Raw genomic sequence first — 16,565 nt, 5'->3', positions numbered from 1 at the left:
ATCTACTGTATTGCTTTGAGATGCCACCTTTAATGGTGATATATCAAATAAAGTTTTTTATTATTGTTATGGGGAAACATGATCAGATTTTCCCTGGTTCAGAAAAAAAGATCTAAAGTATACTAGTTTGTCACTCTTCTCATTCCCTTTGCTAAATGACTTTTCATACTAATCTGATCAATCTAACTGCCAGTTTTCTGTGCTTTCTCTATCCTGCTAGATTTGCAATTACTCTGAAAATTTTCATCTTGAAATAACTCATTTCTAAATACCTTTTTCACTGTTAACATCTTGCAGCAACTCTGCAACAAAATATAAACTCTGACAGTCCATCCTGCTACCAACATTAAATAAAACAAATCTTAAGATTTCTATATTTATGTCTTTATTTAGTGGTTTCATTAGTGACAAAGGCTAAACTTTCTTGGAAAAATGTCTTTCATGTGTTGCGGAAAAAACTGACTTGCTTTAACAAAATATGTTTACAAATCCTTTCACCTGGCATTTTCGTAGTTAGAAATTATGGAACGCTCTGTTAAAAGCAAGGGAGTTTTTATGTCCGTTGCAGTTCTTTTGCAACATGAATATAATTATATCGTTATTAATTTCTTGAGATACGCGATTCCATATTATATTCCCTTTTAATCAAATTCTAAAAGTATGCTTGTTGACTCCGGTATCGCGTTAGTTAAAGACTTCGATGCTTAAAATGTTTAGGGAGAAATGGAATACCGGTGTGTATTTTTCCTTTAAAGTACCAAGACCAGCTATATACTGTATGTTTATGTTCCAAAATTAATATCGTTTATGGCCTTCACACGCGTTACAGTATGCTCCTATTCTTTTTATGCTCAGCTACTAAGATTTCCCTTCAGTGGTAAAATTCAATATCTACAACGGGCACAGTAAAGACGTTTACAGTAAGTCTTTCTACCACAGACCAACGGACCACGAGTGCCCCTGTCGGTCAACTAATCACGCACCGCGGTATTTTGCGTCATCGCGCGTCACGATGCACGACGCCGTAGCCAATTACCTCCGGTACGTGTTTGTACCGCGCACTTTGAATGGCTGCATCTGTAGTTAAAGCCAACACTAACTAGCCGGTCAGTGAGCATCAGCAGCGCACCGTCGCAAGCCGCACAGCACAGCCTGGCACGCAGCCAGAGAGCGCGGATTGGACAGCAACAGCCTGCAACTGTTTCTTTGAGTCCGCAGGAGATCTGAATCCCCAAAGATTAGATGAGTATTCAACTTCAATGCATTACAGATCGATAATTCAATTGTTATCCCAACCAGTTGATATCAATTCAATTCCTAAGAGTTATGTACTTGTTTTGAGTATCTAATGTAGAAGTTATAACCAAGTTCATTTACGTAACGGTCTAAATGAATGATATACTGAACGTATGTCCTCTTGATATGTGTAACACTTTGTAACTGATTGAATATATACCTTTTGTATTCTGATAACCCTCTCGATAAGATCTGTTAGGTTTATATGCATATTCTATGTATTAATAAATGTATCCTTGTGTATTAGTACCTGTGTGTGTGCGTTGCTTGAGTTATATCGCATGGTTGGATTCTAAGGCCATCAAAAGAATCATTTTGTGATTTACTGCTACAATTAATAATTGTCCCAGTAAATGCCCAAACCCTACAGAAGTATTGTGGGTAAACACGGAGCAGAGCAGGGGACTGAGCACACATTCCCGGTAGGCTCCTGTGCTAAGGATCAGAGAAGATGGGATGTTGTTGCCTATTCTCACAGATAGAGGTCTGTCTGTTGGGAAGTCCAGGGATTATGGAATTAATCCATGGTTTCTGGTTGGGAAAAACCCAGATTATTTTCGTAGGCACACAATCATCCACACATTTCTCGATAAAGTCTGTAATCACTGTTTTGTACTTGTTCAGATAGAATGATGTGTCTTTGAACATGGGCCAGCCCACAGATTTAATGTAGTCGTGTAAGACTTCCTCTGCCTTCAAGGACCAGCACTGTACCATTCTGACTACTGGGTTCTCACACTTCAATGTCTGCTTGTAAACAAGAAGTAGAAGCCTAGACAGGTTATCTGATTGACCGAAATTGATGGGGGAAAAAGCATTACACATCCTAAATGGCATTGTAATAGTGGTCTAGAGTGTTAGCACTTCGAGTGGGGTAGGAGACATCCTTGTAGTACTTTGGGTAATACTATCCGACTAAAATGGATACAGCATCAGGGTTTGCAGTTTTATGTTTGTTAATTATATCATATTGTTCGTTGAGTGTGAGTTTGGTGTCTGCTTGAGGTAGTATGTAAACTGCAGTCGTGATGATTGAAGAAAACTCCCTCAGCAGGTAGAAGGGGTGGAATTACACCTTCAGGTATTCCAGATCAGAGGAAGAGAAGTGAGATAGAATCACCACATCTGAAAACCATGAAATGTTACTGAAAACACACACCACCAGTAGTATAAAGTGACACCTTTCGTCAAACCTTTTTGGCAGGTGCCATGCCCCCTTTTTCAGCCAATGGGTGTCCACGGTGGGGCGGATGACCCGACCCCTTGTCATCCAATGGTGCATTGTTATGGTCGGATGTCCAGCCCCCTCCCGAGCCAATGGTGTGTCGTTAAGGGTCGGATGTTCTGCCATCCCCCACCAAGCGGTCCTAAGCCTCATGGTCCAAAAGCCCCTGCCACCGCATCCCTCGATTTATAAATAAGTGTATGAAAGTGTGTATTAAGATTGGAAGGCGATCATGTCTGCCGCGGGGTTGAGCGCGCTGTATTTTAACCCTAAGGAATCGGGGAGTTACGGCAGCATGGGGAGTCTGATGAGGGCCGCGAGATCCCGGGGTGTGAGCGGTACCTGCCGCGGCCAGGTGTCAGAGTGGTTGACCTGGACAGCGTGTCTCAAAAAACCATCAAGGGGCATGAAAGCACGCACACTAGCGGCGCCTGCCACGGACGGGTATCAGAGTGGTTGACCCCGACAGCGTGTCTCAAAAAACCATCAAGGGGCATGTAAGCACTCACACACACACTGACTGCATAAAATCTCACGGAAAGAACTCCCAGGACAAATAGCATGTGAAATGTGAACCACTTTATTTCATTAGTAGGTTTTCAAACACAGAAACATCACAACACACACTTTTGAACTTTTCACAAAAGTTACAGACTCCTGTTTGCAATCACCAATTAAATGTTGGTGTGGAAAATTAGTTCGGTACAGGTAACTATCACCCCAACATTGCTCAGAAACTTTGTTGCATCTGAAAAAGCGTTAATGATCTTCCGCTCCCCATGTCTAAAACCATGAGAACCGCACTGGGCGACCTGATCTAACAGAGCAAAAAAATTTGCCTGAGTAACCAGAGGGATGGTGTTACCACAGGTTCTATGCAAAACATGTATTTTGGAATACACACTGCTGAATCCGCCAGGCTTCCGTTTCTGATCTGAAAACAACAGAAGGGCTGTAATTTCACTCATGTTCTTGACATACACATCTATCTCTTTAACAAATTTAAGGACTTTAGCATTCGACTCATGGATTTTCTTATCAAGCTTTGCAGAAAGAAGTGTGTAAAGCACTCTTTGTAAGAATTCTGATGTATACATTCGAAATTCTTCATTCTTCAAACGATGGCACACCCGTCTCTGTAAAACAGAATGAAAGTGCTATTCACATGGTGTGTATTTCACAGCCCTGGTGTTACACAGATCTTTTTTCGCGTCTGTAAAAATATGTATAACGTTTCTTTTGCAACGCATGAAAAGTCACGTCTACTATTTTTTCATCTACCTGGTCAAGTAAGAAGCATACATGCTCATGTGGCGTGTGGTCATCAATTATGTTTCTCAGCAGGTGTTTTATACACCGCACAGGATCATTTGTAATGGTGTATGCACCCAGGTCCCTGGCGATGTACAGAACAGCCGATAAAATTCAGGCTAAACTGAGAGACTTATAAATTTCTAACACGGCAAACGTCACATCTTCAAACCCATCTGTGTAGCCGACAGCCAGACATGTGTGACCCCGTTGACCAGGGTGGTCAATCAAACAGGCCGGGCATTCATCAACCAGAACCCTCTTTAAAGAGTGGGCCATAACATCGCGCTCATTAGGGACATCGTTAGCATCATCATTATTAACATTTTGACGAACACACAAGCATAGACACAAAACATTCAAGCTCGATGGTAGTTTGAAGATTGATGCGTCGACCTCTTCATATTTTATTAAAGGAAAAAAGAAAAGGCTTTACTAAATAAATAGGCATGCTTTTTACCTAAAATATTTACCATTTAACGCCTCTTTTGAGTTAGGGTTTTTCGTTTCCTCCGCGCCAGCAGCGGTTTAATATTTACCATTTGTAGCGAATCTTCATCATCAGGCGTTGACGGTTAACCAGGACCAGATTCCCCGTCCAAGCTCACATGACAGGTACTGCCACACACTGCAGAGGGTGGGGCCAGCTTTTGCTAAAAAGAAGACCAAGTGTTGAAAATGACATACGCTAAGTGCAGATTGAAACAACAATCCCACGATCAGAAAAAAATATTTTAGGAGCCTACCTCTTTACATTGCAGAGCAGAGGAATCCGATGTTTCGCCACTCAAAGAAGCCATCTTTGCTGCTGTCAATATCGGAGGGTCTGACACCTCAAGTGACATGCTTCAAAACCGACAAGTCGGTGCATTTAAGAATAACGCCAACATCGTAACCACGCGCACATAACTCAAAACATTTTTCAATTGGTTGTGATGTTTTAGAACGACCCACCGTATCCCCACGCCCCCAAAACCACACGTGTTTTATCGAAAGCACAAAGTAATCACTTATCAGCTTATTTTTAATGACACATTCATGTAGACAGCTTTTTAAAAGTTTGAAATGAATTTCCACAAACCGTGATAGTAAAAGTCTTTAAACTTTAAAAGTACTAACACACAACACAAACGATGTGTTGTTGTTCTTTATATTGTAATGCTTCGGGGTTCATGTGGGCGCCCTCGCCACCGCATCTTCAGGTCGGCATCCCCACCGTTGAGGACTCAAACCCGGGCCTCCGGCATCACTCAACTGGGACCCAGCCTATTGAGCTAAAGAGAGATCTCGCTCCTCCCCAGCGGCTGCAGTCCCTGCTATCACAGGGAAGGGCGGTGACGTCACCGCTCTGGTAATCCGGCTCTTACACACTCACTGGTGGCCGTTTGCGTTACAATATTTTAACGGACTGGTCTTAAAGTTTTAAAAATTGTTTAATAAGACACATTTAGCTTATTTTCAATGACACATTTTTGACAGCTTTTCAAAAGTTTGCCACAAATGATGTGTTGTTCTTTATATTTTAACAGACTGGTCTTAAAGTTTTAAAAATGATTTAATAAGACACATTTAGCTTATTTTTAAAACAAATTCTCGACAGCTTTCACGACACAGAGGCGGTCATCTTTGGGAGTCGTGGGGGGGGGGGGTTGTGGTCACGAAATGGACTGGCCGTTAAAGGCGATGGGATGTAAAGACAATGTATGCTTTTATCAGACAAACACAGGCGGTCATTTAGACACCCGGAGTCAGGGGGAGGGTGCTAAAATTGATCTCATAGCGAAAGTTCATAAAAATGTTACATTTTAAGCCGGTACAGTTAACAGTGACAATAACCGGACGGATATAGTAGTTATAGTTTTTCTTTTGTTTTAAATGCTGTTTTGTATATACATTTTAGGTTTATATTAATGTTAAGTTTTCTAATTTATAATCACTGTATTTTACGCAAAATGTAAATGTTCTGCATTGTAGAAAATAAAACCCTCAAAACGTCAAGGAAGATACATTTCTTATAGCGATACTGTTAATAAAAACATTTTGTAAAATAATATTCATAGAGGTCTGTTGCTGAATCAATCACAGGCACCAGTCCACATTTTCGCCGCATTTTAACAGCTATGAAATTTAGGCAGACACAGATGTATGACTTAAAATAATACAGATTTTAACATTAAAATTTTTCTTCTCTAAAACATTTTCTAAAAAAGTTTCTTTAAAAATAATTTCTACATCACAACATGGTCACACCCCATGGTGCCTAAGATTAAACGATGTGGTGTAGAGAAATGTTTATCTTACAAAAACATGTGTTTCTTAGAAGCAGATGCTTATCGGGGGGGGGGGGGGGGGGTCTACACCAACGTGTATAAGGACACGAAGCGTAACTGCTGTCTAGCGGCCGGTCAGTCTCGAGTGATCGACTAACTTATCAGAAAATTGGAGAGTGGACCGCAGCGATCAAATCCTGTACTCTGAAGACGCTGTTTTTTCAGACCTAACACTACATGACTTGATAGATGTTAACGATTTCCAAGATTTCCCAGGTATGCATATTTGGCTTATTGTGAGATAAAATTACAACGTTACTGAGCTTGTCTCATGTAGACGTGTTGTTACCTATAGATGCAAAACGTTGTATAATATTTGTATATTATACAATATTGAATTATTATAATGGAATTACAACAGAGTTGTTCAGTAATGTGGCAGTGACTGCTTGCATTCATTCTTTTCCATTAGATGAAAACAATGACGTCACAGACCGTCAGTTTGATAGCTGTCAAACGACCAGCTACAGCGATACACACCAACACCGGTGAGTAATTACGACAATGTTTTGAGTAAGACTATACGGCCATGTGAGTTTTAAAGATACCCTGTCACTTTCTTAACAACATCACAAGGTTGTGTCTATTTGCAGACGCTGGTGAGGGAACGAGCATAACACGTTTAAAAAACCTCGTTTGTGCTTTTCAATACCCCCTCAAAATCTTGTGGAGACTCAGGCAGATGTCCCTGTTAAACCAGGGGGTGGAGAGCATATTACCAGATCGTTTCTGAAAAAAGGTTGGTATTAGTTAAGATTTTTCTGTGTCTTGTTATAAAACATTCTTTTAACATACACATTTAAAGGTGTCTATAACTGATTAATAAAAATTCCGACAGTTTTCTACTTTTGGTAATATAGGGTGTTGAGGTCTTTCTCTAATGGCATTTTCCCCCTCCATGCAGAAATAAAAATAAAGCACCAGTTTGACGACCAGCGATCTCGAAGACGTCAAGCGAAACAGCGAACTCAAAACGTCACAAATCAACAACCAAAGGTTAATATAATTTAAGTGCGGTCAAGATGTGGTATAAACCACTTCTTGCAACAGTTACTTCTTTTGTTAGAATGTTAATTCGTTGAAAGATCCTAGTTCACGTAGTTTTCTGTTTTGGGGTATTAAAAAGTCTTATTTTTAAACTGCTTAGCCTTTAAGACTTCATATTTAAAGTTAAAAACGACTGGTCTGCGTCTTGTGTCTATATGCACTTAATCTTACCGGTTAATAGCAGCTCCAGCAGTGTCTTAAAGGAAACCAGGATATCAACTTCATCATGGCCGGGTAGCTTGTTCCATTCTCCCACAACCCTTTGTGTAAGGAAGAGACACAAGTGTGGCATTTTTATCCTAGTTAACACAGTTTTCTGATTTTGACCGTTTAGATTGCATTGGTTGGGGTCTTAAAAAGTCTTTTTTTTTCCTCAGTTAGCGTAGTTTTCTGATTTGGGGTATTAAAAAGTCTTACTTTTAAATTGCTTAGCCTTTAAGACTTCATATTTAAAGTTAAAAACGACTGGTCTGCGTCTTGTGTCTATATGCAGTTAATCTAACGGGTTGCTAGTAGCTCCAGCAGTGTCTTAAAGTAAACCAGAGTAACAACTTCAGCATGGCCGAGTAGCTTGTTCCATTCTCCCACAACCCTTTGTGTAAGAAAGCACCACATGTGTGGTGTTTTTATCCTGGTTAACGTAGTTTTCTGATTTTGACCATTTAAAATGCATTGGTTGGGGTCTTAAAAAGTCTTTTATTTTTATTTTTATCCCAGTTTGAGTAGTTTTCTAATTTTGAGATGTGGAGCATTGGCGAGGTATTAAAAAGTATTTTATTTTTATTCACGCAGAAGCTGTATCGACTAGCGGGGAAAAAATGTGGAAGAACCTAAGGTGGTGACAGCATCGAAGATGGCCGTTAATACACTGACCAAATCCAAACGTGTCAAGCCTTTGGAGAGAAATAATAACGCAATTAGAGACTTGGCGTTTGGTGATGCGCTAGATTCAGTGCGGTATATTGCACAGTTACTATCAAAGGTGAGCACTAATGATGTGGATAAAAAGTGAGATTTAGAGCATCTAAGAGCGGCTTTAGCAAGTGTATAGTCCTTGTTTCCAAAACCGAGCCAGGCTTTCACAGCTAACCTCTTAGACATAATTTCTACAGAGGATGCCGCTCTAAACTCAGGATTTCAAAACCTGATAATGCTATTTCATGGTTCATTGGCGAAGATCCCCAGTGATAAATGACTAAGCATGCGGTCTAAAAACTGGTTAAAAGACCGACCTCTTACTAACATCAAGCGTTTGTATGTTAATAAAATAATTAAACTGGCAAAAGCATATTTGTCGAGACGTAATAGATTCAGAGAGATGCATCAGATTTCCCAAGGGCAAGTTTGGTTGCAGTGTCGGTGCAAATAGAGACCCCTTAGTTTTTCTGGAGCGTATACGTAGTGTGGTGTCTCCGGGGAATAGATAAATGTAATAAGTACGAAAGTACTCACACCACACACTCTTCTTTTATTTTAGTGAGGTTTCCTCCTTTTCCTTCGTTCGTCCGTCTTCCAAACCAGTCCGCAATCCGTTTTCTCTGTCCTTGTTCAGTCCGTGTTCCAAAAGTTCGTAAGATCCAACAAATCCGCGCCGAGTCCAAATCACAAGCCGTATACCGTTATCCTTTATTTATTCCGTAAATCCATTGTCCTTAAGTCTTTGTCCACTTCAACCAAACTCCACTCTCTTCTCCAAAATGCATTCACCTACTGGCTTCTGCGCCGGTTCACTGTTTCCGGGGCATATATATTTTGTTTCCTGATGAGACCCACCTGCGTGTTGTTGTCTTTCAGACTGAGCCCTTTCCATCTGCGGGTCAGCTGGTTTCTCTTAGTGGCCATCTTGGTCAGGTCTAAGTCAAGTATAGCGAGCAGATCGTTCCTAAAATACCTGTCCAGGATGACCCTTCCTCTGGTCCTCTTACAGTAGTTATAACAGGTCTTATAATAATTTAAGAGCAACAGAGCACTATGAAGAATTTTGTTTTGTTAATCTTGACAGAATAGCGTCGTATGTACAGGCTATAGATGCTGTGCATGATGCAGTCCAGGGAAAATTGGATGAACTTTCTCCAAACATAGGGGCGAATGATTTTGTACAGTTGCGTTTGTCTTTGGGAGTGTTTAACAAACCCTTGTTCTCATGCAGAAGACGCCCTGGAGAATTAAATGCTGCCGATTTTTTAAACCATCTCAGACCTCTTACAGAGCCACACAGAAGTTCTAAGCGATGACAGCCTCCGATTAGTGGTGACGATTGTTAGGAACATGCAGGGGGGTGCCCGCAGAAGATTTAAATGCGTTCTGTACAGCAGGGTAATTGAGCGGAAAAAAGCACACCTTATCGACTTACATTACACGGGTGGTAATCTGTGTTTCGCTGGTAGTGTGTACGGTTTGTTAAATGAAGGTTGTACCGATGGTGAAATGTTTGTGCACAGGAGAAAAGATGACTGTGGGTCCCAACAGGTCAGGAAGAGGACCGGTTCTTTCCTGATGAAGCTAGTTCTGAATACTGATTCAGCTGTCCACAGTTCCGACCTGTTCACGAAGCTTGCTGCTGGTGCTAACCTCGGGTGGATCCTTTGGTTACTTGTGGCAACCTCCACTCTCGACTCTTAGAACAAAGGAAAGTTCTGGCACTCGGACACACTGGCCGTTACATGTTGGTCCAGGCTGAGTCTGAGGATGGTCCTGCCCTTGGGAGCCTGTCTGCTCCTGGGCCGTCCTGCCCTGGAATTCTTTAGAATAGTTTCGCACCCCTGGAATTCTCCTTAGAATAGTCCTGTATTGCCTGTTTTTACCTGGAGGAACTTCAGTTCATTCATTGGCTGAAAGTTTCATGGGCATCAGAGACCCACGTGGGTAACTCGGCCCTACCAGTCCCTGATTGGTTGATCAAGGTGAGATATGAGTCACTTACTCCTGACACTTAGGAATGCAGTCCAGATGTTCATCTGGCACTCCCTAGGCAGATAGGCTCCAATGGATGACCATTGATCATGATAGCCAGGCTTAGCTAAGTGCATCCCCCTTTGGGAGCTGTCCCTTATCAAAAGAAAACATCTTTAAATCAGCCTGCATGAATAGTTTCTCTGTGGTGCAGCGAAGAAGAGAGAGATGGGGCCTCATTTGGGAAAGCACAGCAACACTTAATTCTGTCTTATTAAAAGCATTGGCGCTACAAGGGTGATTGGAAATATTTTACAACAGGTTCCACACCACCAAATTCTAAAATACTTTTTGTTCTACTGCATTAAGATCATTTTTACAGGGTTTTAAATATTAAAGCTTTTGTGGGGGTGGCGTATTTTTGCAGTAACTGCCATGCCGCATATAGCCACACGCCTGTGTTAAATCTTGTAAAACTTGTTTAGATCCCCAGTGTTGTGAAACTGATGCCAAAATTCAGAATTGCCCGGTCTGTAAGGTCTTTTGCCGTAGCTCTCAGTGTTTGATGAGACACTTTCAGAATGTGGCGTCGGGTGTTAGTAAGTGTGAGAGCCAGTCCTTTTGTGAGAAATGTGGGGTTTATAACCTCGCAAGTCACAAATGTAAAGAGAAACTGTGCTTGCAGTGTAACAACGTAATCGATACCCCTGACACACACTTGTGCTACAGCCTTTGGACAAACCCAAAATTTCAAGCAAGTAAATTTTTTTCGACTTTGAATGCATGCAAGAAACTGGGACACACATTCCAAATTATTTCCACGCCCTTCATATTAACAATAAACGAAGCTGGGAATTTTAGAGTGAAACTTGTCTAAAGGATTTTGTGCGTAAATTTATCGATGGGCGTTTCAAAAACTATACATTAATTTCGCACAATGGCAAGGGATATGACAATTAACCTAGTAATCAGACAGTTGCTAGATGAAAAGATGGACATTGAACTAATTAATCAGGGTGGTAAAATAATGTGTATGACCTTAAAAGCTCTGAACATCAGATTTATCGATTCTCTAAACATTCTCCCTATGAAATTAAGCAAACTTAATGGGGTTCCCCAGGGGTAAAGGGCATTTTCCACACTTGATGAACACTTCAGAAAACCAAAAATATGTAGAACCGTTGCCACCGCCAGAACTTTATGGCGTTAACTACATGCTGCTGAGCAAGAAAGAGTTTTTGGTTTGGTATGAAGAATGCAAGGGAACTGTGTTTAACTTACAGACTGAGCTGAAACGCAACTGCCGACTGGATGTAGCAATTCTAAGAGAAGGCTGTGTCTGGTTTCGGGACGAGGTCATGAACATGACCAGACAGGTGCGTGCGACTGAGTCGGGGGCTGCTTGCGTCATGTGCATTGACCCCTTTCAGTTTGTGACCATCGCTAGTGTGTGTATGGCCATGTTCAGATTTATGTTTTTAACAGGAAGAGACGATCATGTTGCTACCCTATGACAATTACCACAACCTGCAAAAATGATTTTCTACACCCAGAATTCAGTGGCTTATGTACATCGAACACACTGAGCACGTTAAAATCCAACACGCATTAACCACACCTGGCGAGTTTAAGGTCTGGCCATATTTTCTGGATGGTTATGCAGTAATTGACGGAGTGCAGACAGCATTTGAGTTCAACGGTTGCTTTTTTCATGGCTGTAGTGTTTGTTATTGTGAAAATGATTTTAATCCACTGACAAACACTACTTTTGGTTGGTTGTACAGAAAGACGATGGTGAAAATTAATTTTCTCAAAATGAGAGGTTTTAACGTGCGTGTTTTGTGGGAGCACGAGTTCAGAGACATGCTTGATGAAAATAGAGACTTGAGGAAATTTCTTGTAGTTGCAAAGTTACCAGAGCCACTGCAGCCGCGCGATTCGCTTTTTGGGGGGAGAAGAAATGCCATTTGTTTGCATTACACAGCGCAGCCCTGTGAAAAAATTCACTACTATGATTTCACCAGTCTGTATCCGTTTGTGAACAAAACTAAAAAAATACCCACTGGGTCACCCCAGAATAATTTATAACAACTTTGGAGATTAAAAACAGTATTTCGGTTTAGCGAAGGTGAAAGTTTACCCACCCAGACGTTTGTACTTTCCAGTTCTTCCAACCACAATTGACAAAAAACTGTTTTTCACACTGTGTCATATGTGCGCTGAAACAAAACATACTGTGAGCACAGTGATGAAGTTTGCACTCTGACTCCTGTCTGGTGCACTCCAGAATTACACAAGGCCTTAGATCTGGGGTATAGGGTGGGTGAAATTTATTAAATTTGGCATATCGAAAAGTCCTCACACGATCTTTTTTCCGACTACATTAAGCTGCATCTGAAAGGGAAACGGGAAGCTTCTGGGTTTCCAGAGTGGTGTACTGATGTCGCGAAACAACAAAGATATATCGCCGAATATTATGAAAAAGAGCGTGTCCGATTGGACCCCGGCAACATTAAAAAGAATCCAGCCAAAAGACAGCTTTCAAAAATTGCCTTGAACAGTTTGAGTAACACCACAGCATTTCGTTGATCCAATCATGCATTTGTTTCCGATCATGCAAAGTACACCAATTTTTGAGAATCTCCGATTAACCATGCCTTTCGCATGCTCATAAAAGATATTGATTTACAGTAGGAACATAAACATATTACTGTATGCAAACTGTACTGTACTCTGTATGTATATGTATATTAAATGTCTTTACTGTGCCCCTTTTAGTATTGAATATTTATACGGAATTTTACCACTGGGCAAAAAAAGAATAGGAGCATAAGGCAATAAACGATATTAATTTTGGAATATAAACATACAGTATGACAGTACAGTATGTAAACTGTATATGGCTGGTCTCTGTACTTTAAAGAAAAAATACACACCAGTATTCCATTTCTCCCTAAACATTTTAAGCATCGAAGTCTTTAACTTACATGTGAAATAATATGTGTATAAAAAGTGATAGTTTTAAGCTTTTAGAATCTGATTAATAGGGAATATAATATGGAATCGCGTATCTAAAGAAATTAATAACGATATAATGATATTCATGTACTGCAACACAATAGTATACACTGTGCAATGTCTGTTGATACTGTTTGTGTAAGGCTTTTTCACCATTCATCATGTGACCTTGTGAGTGGTGCTGTGGTCTAGGTGCTGCACTTGTAAATGGCAGGTTGGCTGTTCAAATCCAGCCAGCGCCTTGACTTTTCTTTTAACAAATATTTCTTTGAAAAAATAAGATTACAATATAATGGATAATTAATTGACTTTTTATATTTCTAAATATTACAACATGTTCGAATTAAAGTCAGTTTTTAATAACAATGAATAGTCGCCTTCTTTCCTTCTGACAACGGTTCCTGCTTCTGCTTCCTGCTTCTACCGTGTGGGAATCCCTTTAGATCTCGCCTTTAAAGGCACTATATAAAGGCACTGATTCTTATGGAATGTGTTTTCTTTCTTCTTTTTTTTCATCATGGAATAAACCTATTACTTGATTCTTATGGATGCACGGTTCAGTCAGGGATTACAAAAAAACATGGAATCGCGTATCTAAGGAAAGAGCAGTATAACTATTTTCACGCACAAACCGTAGGATGTTACATTATTAATTTGGGTGTCTCCTCTTGCCAGAAAGCTCTTAATTGCATTTTGAGTGCGGTTTTTGACTTTTTTAAAATTACAACCCATAAATAAACCTGATACTGTTTAGACTTAAACTGTATTACAGCAGCACAATGCACAATGCAACGTAAATCACTACCTTTGTCTTCTGCTTAATAATGTTCACCTCTCTGTCCAGCAAATTAACAATAGTAATAATAATGAACTTTATTGTATATAGTGCCTTTAAAGGTGGCTCCTCAAAGCGCTTTACAGGATAAAAACAATAACAACAATAATGTTAGGCTGGGCAAACGATTTTAATTTATAAAAAAAAGAAATAAAAAATTAAATATAATGATGTGTTCTGGCTTAGACATTGCACGACTTTATAACCTATAAAAACAGATTTCGAGAGATAATAACCACTTTATATGCTCGAAAAACAGGTGATCTTTTGCGGCTGTTTCACTGTTTTAAACGAATAAGAAATTAGATTGCTCATAAATCTAATCAATTATTCTACATAAACACAGCATAATTGCTCTCTGAAAATGCTCTTTTTCTTGTTCGTTTTGGAGACCTTGATCGAAACTGATTTGAGATGTCAGAACGGATTTATTTTCTGTGTATTTCTGTGTGTGCATTTCCTACATTGCTTTGTTTGTCGAGATTTTAACTTTATATTTAGGCTCAGGATTTCAACTCTAAATCGTACACTAATTACTAGCAGTAAATACTGATCTTTTGCTCCCTCTTACCACAAAAATATATGTATATTGTAGCTGGAATGGCCTTTTTTTTCGGACGTGTCTCTACCTACTGTGACTTGGACATGGAATGGTTAAAGTTGGTGACAAGTCAGGCACCCAGAGGTGGGGGGGGCGTCTTTCCGCCTCCATAACTAAAATGCCAAATAGGAGTGACTTAAGCGACATACACAGTCGTGTAACTGACAGTTTGAGGTAACCTATCGTGTACATTTTGCTTTGTTGCCGATAGGTTAAGCTTTCTAAACTCAGCCCCAAAGTCATGTGAATGATTTTTCGCCCTGTTTCATTGGTTAAATGCAATGATCACAAGCACCACCATGGTAACTGGGATGTGTAGTTTTTAATTCAGTTTGAATTCTAACTGTATGTACTGTCTTCGTATTTGGCCAGGGCTTTAAAGAGAGGGCCTCCCAGAATTTTTCGGTGCTGTCGTCTGCACTTTAAAGGTACCCCTGTCACGGAAGAAATTGACCTCGGAACGTTTACCCAGCGTAATATTGTATTTCATTGCACTTTGACAGATTATCTTTAAATCAATTGTTGTCAGAATATCCCCACCACCAAACAAGAACAAACGATTTTATTAACTGGCTGTTTCAGTTACTTAAAGTATATATTCAAAGTAATAATTTAACAATATATGTAAATGTTTTAAGATATGCCTATGTTGTGAATGTCTGTAGATTGTATTTTATTTTTAGTTTTTGTTTTGTTTCATGTTAATGTTATAAGGGAGATTGTCATAGAGACGACTCCCTTACCCCCCATCTTGATTTAAATACTTTTATTTTTTCACAATCTGGCAATGCCAGACAGAATTCACATTTGCTGCAGCCAAATGGCCTTGCAGATCAGAAAATCAAGGAACAAAACAATTATTGCGCCTGGCTCCTCAATGGGATAGCTTTAACTTGCTAATGCGTTGGTGTAACAGTCTGGGTGTGGCAAGCTTCTAATGTCTCCCGACTTCGGCGAAAGGAACCCGTCTTTCCTTGAAAGACAATGAACATATTCTTCCCGTACATGAGAATATAATGCTGGTGCGTGGGCGTAGTGGGGTGCTGTAAAAAAAAAGTTTTTTTTTAAAAAGTCTTGACTTGACTTGACTTGAACTTTATTGCCATATGTAACCGGTGCTGGTACAATGGAATTCTTACTTACAGAAAGTCTCTCAATTGTAAAACAAGTGTAAAAAAAAACAAAACAAAGTGCAAACAGTGCATCAAGACAATGTACAAACAAACAATAGACAATGTGCAAGTAAACATGCAGACAGTTTGAATGTAAACAATACAGACGTGTAAACAATGACTGGAGACGTACAATAAATAAATTACAATGAGGTAGATGGTGATGGTGTAGGTGTGGTCCGAGGGGGATGGCTAAATGTGTTCGCCAGTCTCACTGCTTGTGGATAGAAGCTATTGAAGAATCTAGTGGTAAGTGTCCGTATGCTCTTATATCTCTTGCCTGAGGGCATTGGGGTGAAGAGCTCATGCCCAGGGTGGTGACTGTCCTCTGTGATGGCCAGAATTCTACCACGGCAGCGGTCCTCATAGAGCTGTTTAATCTCGGTGAGACCGCAGCCGATGATCTTCTGGGCCATATTGACCATTCTCTGCAGTGCCTTTCTTTCTCGCGAAGAGGTGTTGCCATACCACACGGTGATCCCGTTGGTGAGGACGCTCTCGATAGTGCAGCGGTAGAAGTTCACCAACACATGTATTGGCATCCCCCATCGCTTGAGGCACCTCAAGAAATAAAGGCGCTGCTGAGCAAGTCAATTGAGTGTCCATAATATTGCAGTCAGTGAAAATACCACGGGCATTCTTCCTCCCTCCTACATTCTCAGAGTAGAATATAATTTATTATTAGCACAATTTATTACAGTGCTAAATTTAATATTATTGATTACTAATAATTTATGCTAACACCTAGCTTTTTTAATGCAAGAAGTACTACCGTAAGTAAGTACTGTACTTACTGTACTGTACTTGAGTACTACTGTAATAAAAAAAGGGTTTTTTG

At 40.1% G+C, this 16,565-nt stretch overlaps 1 long non-coding RNA gene across 1 annotated transcript; it reads left to right on the top strand.

The window, feature by feature from the left end:
- The first annotated feature begins 7,064 nt into the window (after positions 1–7,064).
- LOC148676470 (uncharacterized) lies at positions 7,065–8,497 on the top strand. The gene is made up of 2 exons (XR_015940894.1): positions 7,065–7,158; positions 8,002–8,497. It is a non-coding gene; the product is annotated as an uncharacterized LOC148676470 (long non-coding RNA).
- The last annotated feature ends 8,068 nt before the right edge of the window (positions 8,498–16,565 follow it).

The sequence above is a fragment of the Lepisosteus platostomus genome, chromosome 2 (genome assembly GCF_059453375.1).
Source record: "Lepisosteus platostomus isolate fLepPlt1 chromosome 2, fLepPlt1.hap1, whole genome shotgun sequence".
NCBI lineage: Eukaryota > Metazoa > Chordata > Actinopteri > Semionotiformes > Lepisosteidae > Lepisosteus > Lepisosteus platostomus.
Note: the sequence above shows the minus strand (reverse complement) of the source record. Positions and strands in the feature narration are given on the sequence as shown.